Genomic DNA, 9,162 nt, shown 5'->3' on the forward strand with positions numbered 1-9,162 from the left:
CCCAAAGGCAACCGAGCCCAACCCTAGAAGGACTCTTCAAACCCGAAAATGAACGAATCCTTTACCAGTCTAAATGAATCCCATGCAAAAAAAAACCACATCTACTAAACCTGAAATATGAAGCCTCGAATTTGTATGACTCCCTGACAGACCGCCCACACTGCACCATTGTTAATTCCATTCCACTTATCAATCAAACTGACTACTCAACTTCTGATTACCTGAGGTTCCCACTTAGAAAATAGAATCACATACCATACATTGATGTTGACAACCTTTCAATTGAACAAAAGGATTAGATATTCCTTCAAGAGAAGGCTCATCCTGATGATAACAATTCCATGAACAATACGAGACAAACTAGGATATAAACCTTCCAGTGCTGAACAAGACATTGCTTCCTTTAATTGTCGAACCAACATAATGTTGTTGAGATTCCGAAACCCCATACATGTCTGACCACCACAAAGATAGAACCCATCCAAAACACAATCACAAGAGCCCGATCTATCATCAACACTAAAACCATCCTTTAACCCTGAACTATCACACCCCAAACCAAGGATGACTGAAATATCTGATGGTGGAGGAGTTCATGTATAGTATCATAACAACGAGTATAATAGTGACCAAAGTAAATACAACCATCATAAATATAATTGAGAAAGTCACATGGTTTCATGAGTTACATGTTTCAAAATCTATTACAATATAATGATAAAAGGGTTTGTCTGACGCCATAGCGTTTCATCCTCAAAAGCTGGTAATTACCTATTTTTATTGATTACCTACGAATACAAGTAATTTTGAAAGAGTGTCAACAGTAAGTTGGTGAGTGCATAAGGTTTTGTATATAGAGTTGAAAACCTTTCTTTCTAAATATAGTGTATGTTCAAGAAAAATCCAATATTTTCCTTATAAAATGAGTTGTAGCCTTAAGACTCAAAGACCAAAATGTACAAGTATTTACCATACTTATGATAGTATATGTAGTTTTAAATAAATAAAACCCTTTTGAATGTAAGAATCACCGTAAACTATATATGTCGTTGTTTCCCTATGTAAGTTATCATAACCGCACAATTGACATAGTAAGCTTGTTACGATGTACTTCGGACGTCGGAATGTTTTGACATTTGTCACCCCCAGACCTGTTGATCTAGCTGTTGCATGCAGCTAAGGTGCGGAATTGTCAGTCCCAATATAAATCTATATACAAGTATCACGCTCCTCCTACAGGAGATTATGGTTATAATACATGACTTTAACCAGTACTCTAAAGAGTACAATGAAGTGATGTCTCACAAATTTGATTCAAGAGTTTTACATGTAGTATGAATGAAAACCCTTTTTGTAGTATGAATGAGACCTTCCTTAGTATGTTCGTATTGTTAAGGTATCATAAACTATACCTATTATAGTTTACCATTTATGTTTTGTATTGATGAAAGACCCTTATGTAAATGATTATTTCTATTTCACGGAAGTAAACTAACATGAATTACAATCAATATGTAGCTATTTATTGCTATACACTTTGCTCAACATGTTACAAAGTGTTAATAAACTTGTAAACTGTTTTTACTAGTTTTAACTTTTCTGTCACTGTTTTTAGAAAAATCACCGTAAGTCAAAAACTGAATCTGCAAACTCTAGAAGTTTAGAAAATATGTCTAGTTTGTTCATAATTTTTATTATGATTTTTAGTGGTTTCTAACCAGTGTGAAAATGTCTATCCTCACAGACTGGTCCAAAATCATTTCTGAAATGATAGGCAGTTTTGTAAAAATCGCCATAAATTGTACAAAAATCATATGAATGCGTGCAAATAGTAATTAGAAAGGTATAAACCTAAAATATTTTAATATTGAATAGTTTTGGAAAATATTAAGTTTAAGATGGTCAAAACAGTTCGTGAATAGACCATAACTTTTCTGTTAAAAGCTGTTATTTGAGTTAAAATATGTCTTGGTGTTGTAACTTGTATCCCCCCCCCCCTAAAACTTGAAGAAAACGTGAAAAGATATGGGTATGAACTCACCTTGAGTGATTTCTGGAGGTGTAAGGTTGAGGAAGGGGAGTTTCAAGTCAATACACCTGAAAGATTCTTGAAGATTTGAAGATCTTAAGAACAAATATGTTGATATTTGTGTAAGTCATCCATGATTTATATGAAGAAGTGTAGAATATTTGGGAGTTGAATGAAGAAACTTACCAACAATGGAGGAAAACTCAAGAACACTTCTTGCCAATAAGATCGTGACAGAGAAAGAGGGACAAAGAAAAGTGTGCTTTTGGTGAAGGCAAATGAGACTTTGAATGGGAAAAATAAAGATTTCTTGGGTGGATTTCGGAAGGAAAATTGTCACACCCCCAAACCGGAATGGCGGAAACATTCGGGCGGATGACTTCATGTGGTAACGTAACAAATGAATACATAGTAAAGAAAGCAATACAACCATCATATATATAATTGAAAGTTTACATTGTTTAATAGAGTACACATTCAAAACCAATTACAATATGATGCCAAAAATATGAATTTAAACTGGTGCCGCAACGTTCCTTCTTCAAAAAGCTATTTGGTACCTGTAATTACTGAGTCCTTGGGACATACAAGTAGTTTTGAAAGACTAGATAAGCATTTAAGTTGGTGAGTTTCATAAGTATTAAATGATAGTATTTGTATGAACTAAAATGAAATGGTTTGTGTTTGTTTGTTAGTTTCTACAAAATCCCATATTTCCTACTGGTATAAATGTAGCCTTAAATCAAGACCAATGTTTGTTAGAAAGTTGATGTTTTTCCCATCTGTGAGTAGTGGTTTAGAAGTTCCAAACTTGTATCACAATTAGGTTTTTCATGCGTAAAGTAGTTAATTTATGTGCGTATAAAACCTCCAATACGTCTGAAAAACACTGTAAATCAATGTGTTTTTAATACTCTATGTGAGTTTTATAACCATGCTATTGACTAGAAATGTCTATACACAACGTTCTTTAGGCGTTGGAGTAACGCCTGTGTTTCTGGGCTTGCCATTTTTAGCAATGTAATAGTCTAGCTTAACCTTTGAAACCCAATTTGAAATAATAAGAACGTAATATTTGAGTATTATGTGTTTCATGATTAATTGCTTAATTATGCGATATGATTAATTAAAAATAAAATGAGCGTCAAAATTTAAGTGTAAAATAAACTCGATATCTTTGGATAATGTTGTAGTAGTTGAAACGAGGTTTCCGAATATATATATAGAACGCCCAAATCTGACTTCGTATGAGGAAGTTATGATTTTCTGAAGTTTCGACTTGGCAGTATGCAGCCCGAATACTTGATTTGAGATCGAGCGGTTTTTAGCCGAAACAATCTAAGCGAGAATCGAAGATCTCGTTGTTAGTAGCGAAATGATGAAAAGTAAGGCTAGAACGGACGTCGGACGAAGAAGTTATGAATTTATAACGAAGTTTTTCTGTCTCGGCCTCCTAAAAATAAATAATAAAAATAAAATCAAAATTACCCAACGGAGTCTAAACGAAAGTTGTAGAGCGTATTCTCACCTACGCGTGGATATAAAGAACGTCAAAAACGGAGTTCATATGAAGAAGATATGAATTTTCAAAGTTTATTAAATAATTAATATTTAAATTTATTTATTATATCTGATATTATCCGAAGGGGAGTCACCGGACTCATCCGAAGTACGCCCAGCGTACTGATATACGCCCAGCGTACCACTCGAGTGTTCGGAGTTCGTATACAATGACGAATAGGGCCGATGACGCAAGCGCTGACGATCCGAGGCGTACGCCCAGCGTACGCACGAGGGTCCAGCCTCCTATAAAAGGAGATGCGAAGGCAGCCGGTTTTCTTTTACAAACCCTTCCATTTTCTCTCATCTTTTGCATTGTTTAGCGTGCCACTTATACTCCCGAAGCCCCGGTAATATTCCCGAGCCCCGAAGCAAGATCCGAAGCCCCGAGGATCCCGAAGAGTGTTTTTCCCGAGCCGAAGCTCTGCCCGCGAGGAACTCGTTTTTGTGAAGATCTTCCAGATCTACGGAGAAATACTACTTCTACAAGTCGTAGTGCTGCCCGATCATCTTCCGATCAAGTGAGTGTGTAGTTACCTTCTTCTAACGCATAATTATAAAGTATTTTATATGAAATACATGTTATGTGTATATTTGGTTGTTATATGTGTGAATGTATATTCACTTTCTTCTATCTAATAGATCCGATTTATTCTCTATGAAATATGTGTTATGTGTGTGTGCCTCATCTGTTATGCGGAATATGTATTGATTGAACATGCTATACAGGTTTTAAACTATGTATTAAAAAATATATTTTTATCTACTAATATGTTGGGTAGAACATAGGTAGATAGTTGATGTGTGATAAACAGATGAGAGACCTCGATGTTGTTGTTGTTGACCTAGTTATTCAGCGGAGTATGGATAACGACCATGGACTCCTTCTAGACAGTCTTGTGGAACACTAGTAGGTTCATAACATATAGGTGTTGTGAACGATGAGTTTACCGGTGTACTCTATCCCCCTCATGGTTGCCTTTAGGATATCTATTGTTGAGGAAACCCCTTAGCAGTAATGTCCGTCCCGATGAAAATCCTAGATTAGGTTCCTTGATATAGATGTTGTTTTAGGGACGTAAAGTGAGGATAACGGGAATGGGTAATCGGGTTATTGTTGGTTGGTGAAATTAAATATAATTTATTTATCGTGGGTTGAAAACCCTATATGCTCACCAGGCTCCCAAGCCTGACCCACTCAGTTTTATTTGTATTACAGGAAGTGGCGCAAGGGCATAAGATGGATGAATCATCGAGTTGTTTTGTTTACAAGTCTGTATATGTAGGTATTTTTTGAGTGACTTGTAATGTTATTGTTTATGCTTTATGGTCTGTATCGGAACATGACATCCCGAGTTTTGATTATATAATGAAAATGCATCTCTTGATGAAATGCTTTGATAAATATTATTTTCATCATATTTTGTATTTGGGAACAAATTCCGCAACTCCTTTAATTTAAAAGGATTTACTTTGAAATTATTTTAAAAAGCATAAATGAAATCGGTCTTTTCTGGCCGTGATTTTGGGGATGTCACAGTTGGTATCAGAGCATTAGTTTAAGCGAACTAGGAATTTGTAGGATTTCTAGACTTAAACTTAGAATGCTAAGTGGAGATTGCGAGGTGTGTGTTAGTTAAATTTTAGACACAGGCACTAGTAAATTTTAGGAAGTTGCCTAAAATGCTTTTACATGCTAAATGTTATATGTTGTCATATATGATATTATTTGTTCGGATCTACGGTTTGTTTCCAACCGGATCTGAAGGTTTATGTGTTTAGGATTCTAAGTGTATGTCTACGATATTAGAACTAGCATGTAATCATTTTAGAGTGATAAGGATGATTTGAATATCTATCGTGAATGAAGATCTAAATTTCACCTTATTCGGTGTATAGATCAAAAAAATGGTGAGAACAAGAAGCGGTGTTGGAAACGTGGATGAAAACAGGAATCAACCGGCAGTAACTGAACAAGGATGGGCGAATGTACAAGAATTTCTTGGGTGCCAAACCGCCAAGTCTTTCTGGGAGCCCAAAGCCTATTGAAATTATGGATTGGATCTCCGAAATGGAGATGGTATTTGAAAGTTGCGACTGTAGCAATAAACAGAATACTGTCTTTGCAGTTAGGCAACTAAAGACTGGAGTCTTGAGCTGGTGGAAGTTGTTGGCAGATACTATGCCACGAGGAGAAGCCCTGAAAATGTCATGGGAGGAGTTCTTGGAACAGTTAAGGGTGCAATATTGTTCAGAGATAGATCTGATTGATCTGAACAATGAGTTCCAAAACTTGAAGAATGGGAGGATGAGCATAGATGACTATGTTATTGCGTTCACTGAGAAAATGAAGTTATTTCCGTACCTAGTACCAACAGAACTCTCCAAGATTGAGAGGTTCGCCAATATACTGTCTGCCAACTTTGGTCTGACAGTCAAGATGGCAACTACTCTGAAAACGGTTGTTCGAGAAGCTAAGAATGTGGAGGCCCAAAAGAAAGAAAAGGGTCTGGAAGTTCGATGGAACTTCAGGGGAGGTGAAAAGAGGAAGTTCGATGGAACTTTAGGGTCCAGCAAGAGAAACAAGTTCTCGAAGTCTGGTTCGAGGGGAGGTGGAGGCGAAGCAAAACGGTGCAGCAAATGTAAGAAGAAGCATCATGGAAAATGTGAGGTAGTGGCTACATGCTAAAAATGTGGAAAGCCAGGGCACTATGCCAATGAATGCACCCTCACCAAGAAAGTTTGCTATGGTTGCGGTGAGGAGGGGCACATCTCAAGAGATTGTCCGGAAAAAAAAGGAAGCAGCTAGACCCAACATTCCACCAAAGCCAAAGGCGAGAGCATTCCAGATGACACTGGAAGCTGCTAAAGATGAAGCTGATGTCGCTTCAGGTACCTTTCTCGTTAACAATTTGTCTGCCCAAATTTTATTTGATTCCGGAGCCAACTACTCATTTATATCGCATGATTGGTAGAAAACTAGCTTTTCCTGTTGATAAACTAGATAATGCCTTATTAGTCGAAGTTGCTAATGGCAAGATTGTACCTGTTAGCCATCGTATGAAAAACATCTTAATTGATCTGAATGGGAATAAGTTCCACGCAGAATTATTGCCTATAGAACTTAATGGTTTCGACATCGTTTTGGGAATGGATTGGCTTAGTGCCAATGATGCCAAAATTTTATGCAAGAAGAAAATAGTGAAAGTGAACCCGCCTGGGAAAGAGTCATTTATGGTGTATGTGATGGGTTTAAGTCATAAGACATCCTATGTGCTCATACAAACCCTAATGCTTGGATCTAGGTTTCTCTATTGTACATGCTTTGAATCCAAGACTATAAACCCTAATTCTAGCATATGGAAATAAATATTAACATATAATTAGGTTTAAGATATTACCTTGATTGTTATGGAGCAATAACAATCCCAAATCTCCTTGATTTGACTTTGGAATGCTTAGAGTCACAAGTGTCACTCCTCTAATGGCTTACAAACACCAAGAGCAAATGGAGAAGGTATAAAGAGAGAGAAGAGAGGTTAGAATTCGTCCTTAGGACTCCTTGGGAACAAGTACACGAATTCTAAGGTCTTAGGGTCTTTATATAGGTGTAGAGATAGGGTTTCAGTCATTATCCTTATCTAGTTGCTTATCCACAAAGCAACCATAAGATAAGCCTTGAAAACCCTTATCCTTTATCCTTTGGACGATTTCAAGGATCCCTATCTCCTTGAATTCGTTCAACCCATATTTAGGATAACCATTACCATATTTTGTAACTATCACATAATTACAATTCAGCCCCTCTAGTTTAATTAATTACACTTGATCACAAAATTAATTCCTAATTAATTATTGACCAATATTAATTAAGCAAATATGATTTCTCCTTTAATATATTATTCTTATAACATATTAATAAATCATAATCACCTCTCTCTCTTTATTTATTTCTCCGATCAAGTTGCTTTGGTGAAGGCAACCCAAAAGGACCATGCACCATCGGGTCAAGTACATACCAAAATAGTTATGGACTTAGACACTAATCCAACAGTCTCCCACTTGGATAAGTCTAATAACTATTCTGCGTATGACTTCAGATCCTGATCTGCAATCGTAGCTTTCCAAAGCCGCTGTCAACTCTGATCCTATCAGATACGTGTGTCCTTAGATAAGGTATCATATATTCCTCCATTCTAGATATCGTATGAGATATGATTTCAAATCATTCTCTTTGTACTACTTCTCGATTTCCGATTTATGATGACAGACTAATTGAACAAATCAAATTAGCCCTAGCCCGGCCGAGCATTTACGTTTGTCATCACTAAACCATCGAGGGGCCCAAAGATATCGCTTTTATCCTTCTTTGGATAAAAGGAACGGATAAACTTTGATACAATGCTTGCTTGCACTCATTCACCGAATTACACACAACAATATGTTTTATAACACCAAGTTACTAGTGCGTTTACATATTATCAATGTGCAACCGATTCGCAAGATACAACTCACACATCTCAGTTTCAAGAATATATGATGTTATCGTCTCACTAATCACTCGTGATACAATTCATGGAGTAATCCAAGTGAGCGTGGGTTTAATCCAATGCTCTAATCATATTCATAAGCACTCATGAACGTTGCAGCAAACATTTGCTTATGTCTAATACTCTTTTAGACAATCCACACACCAATTCATGACAGTCTTCATTCATATCTACTTCCAACATATGAACGACTATGGCCCGTTTGAATAATTCGATTATTCTTAATAAACTCAATTATTCTGGAAGTCAAAACATGCAACGTGAAACACAAGAATAATACTAATCCCATATGGCCTCAAACCTTTGAGTATAAACAAAACACGTTTTATTTATCACCATATCGATTACTCATTATTTTTCGTTTCGGGTAATCAACTTTTTACTTGAATTATTACACTTGTCCCATGCTCCTAGCATGCACACAATGTTTACCTATGGTTCTTACTTTTGTGAAATAGACAAATTGAACACATTTCCAATCATTCTCATTTTACAACTCCAAATCCATTTTCTTAAGTGCAAGAATATCAAATTCTCGCTACTTATAGAATATGCTAGATTCTAACACTTTATGCAACGATCCTTTCGTAATGTCACTGCACCAAAGTCACAAAGACTATTGCCAATGATATTACAAAGTCCTCTATCGGAGATTGTTACAAGACAATTCCTTAGATATGATGTCTCTCTCTCAAAGTACATTCCTTTGAACATCCTTTTGCATAAAAGTTTCTAATCTAGACATAGATTTTCAATATTTACTTCCCAATATGGACACGCTTCCATATTTTCCATACGACAACTCAGTCTTAATAGAATCTTATCTATTCGTAATTATGTCGATATTGTCCATCCAATATGGAAACATTTCCATAATTTCCAATACTATACTTCCAACTACTCACAAGCGACCAATCCTCGTCGAACTTTGGATTGTCCTTTGATAGTTGTTTAATTATTTTAGTCAAAACCAATTCTAGTTCCTTTTCCCTCTAAATGCGCTAGACATTTGGAAAATTTTAG

This window comes from Lactuca saligna, chromosome 6, assembly GCF_052625555.1.
Source record: "Lactuca saligna cultivar CGN05327 chromosome 6, ASM5262555v1, whole genome shotgun sequence".
NCBI classification, from domain to species: Eukaryota; Viridiplantae; Streptophyta; class Magnoliopsida; order Asterales; family Asteraceae; genus Lactuca; species Lactuca saligna.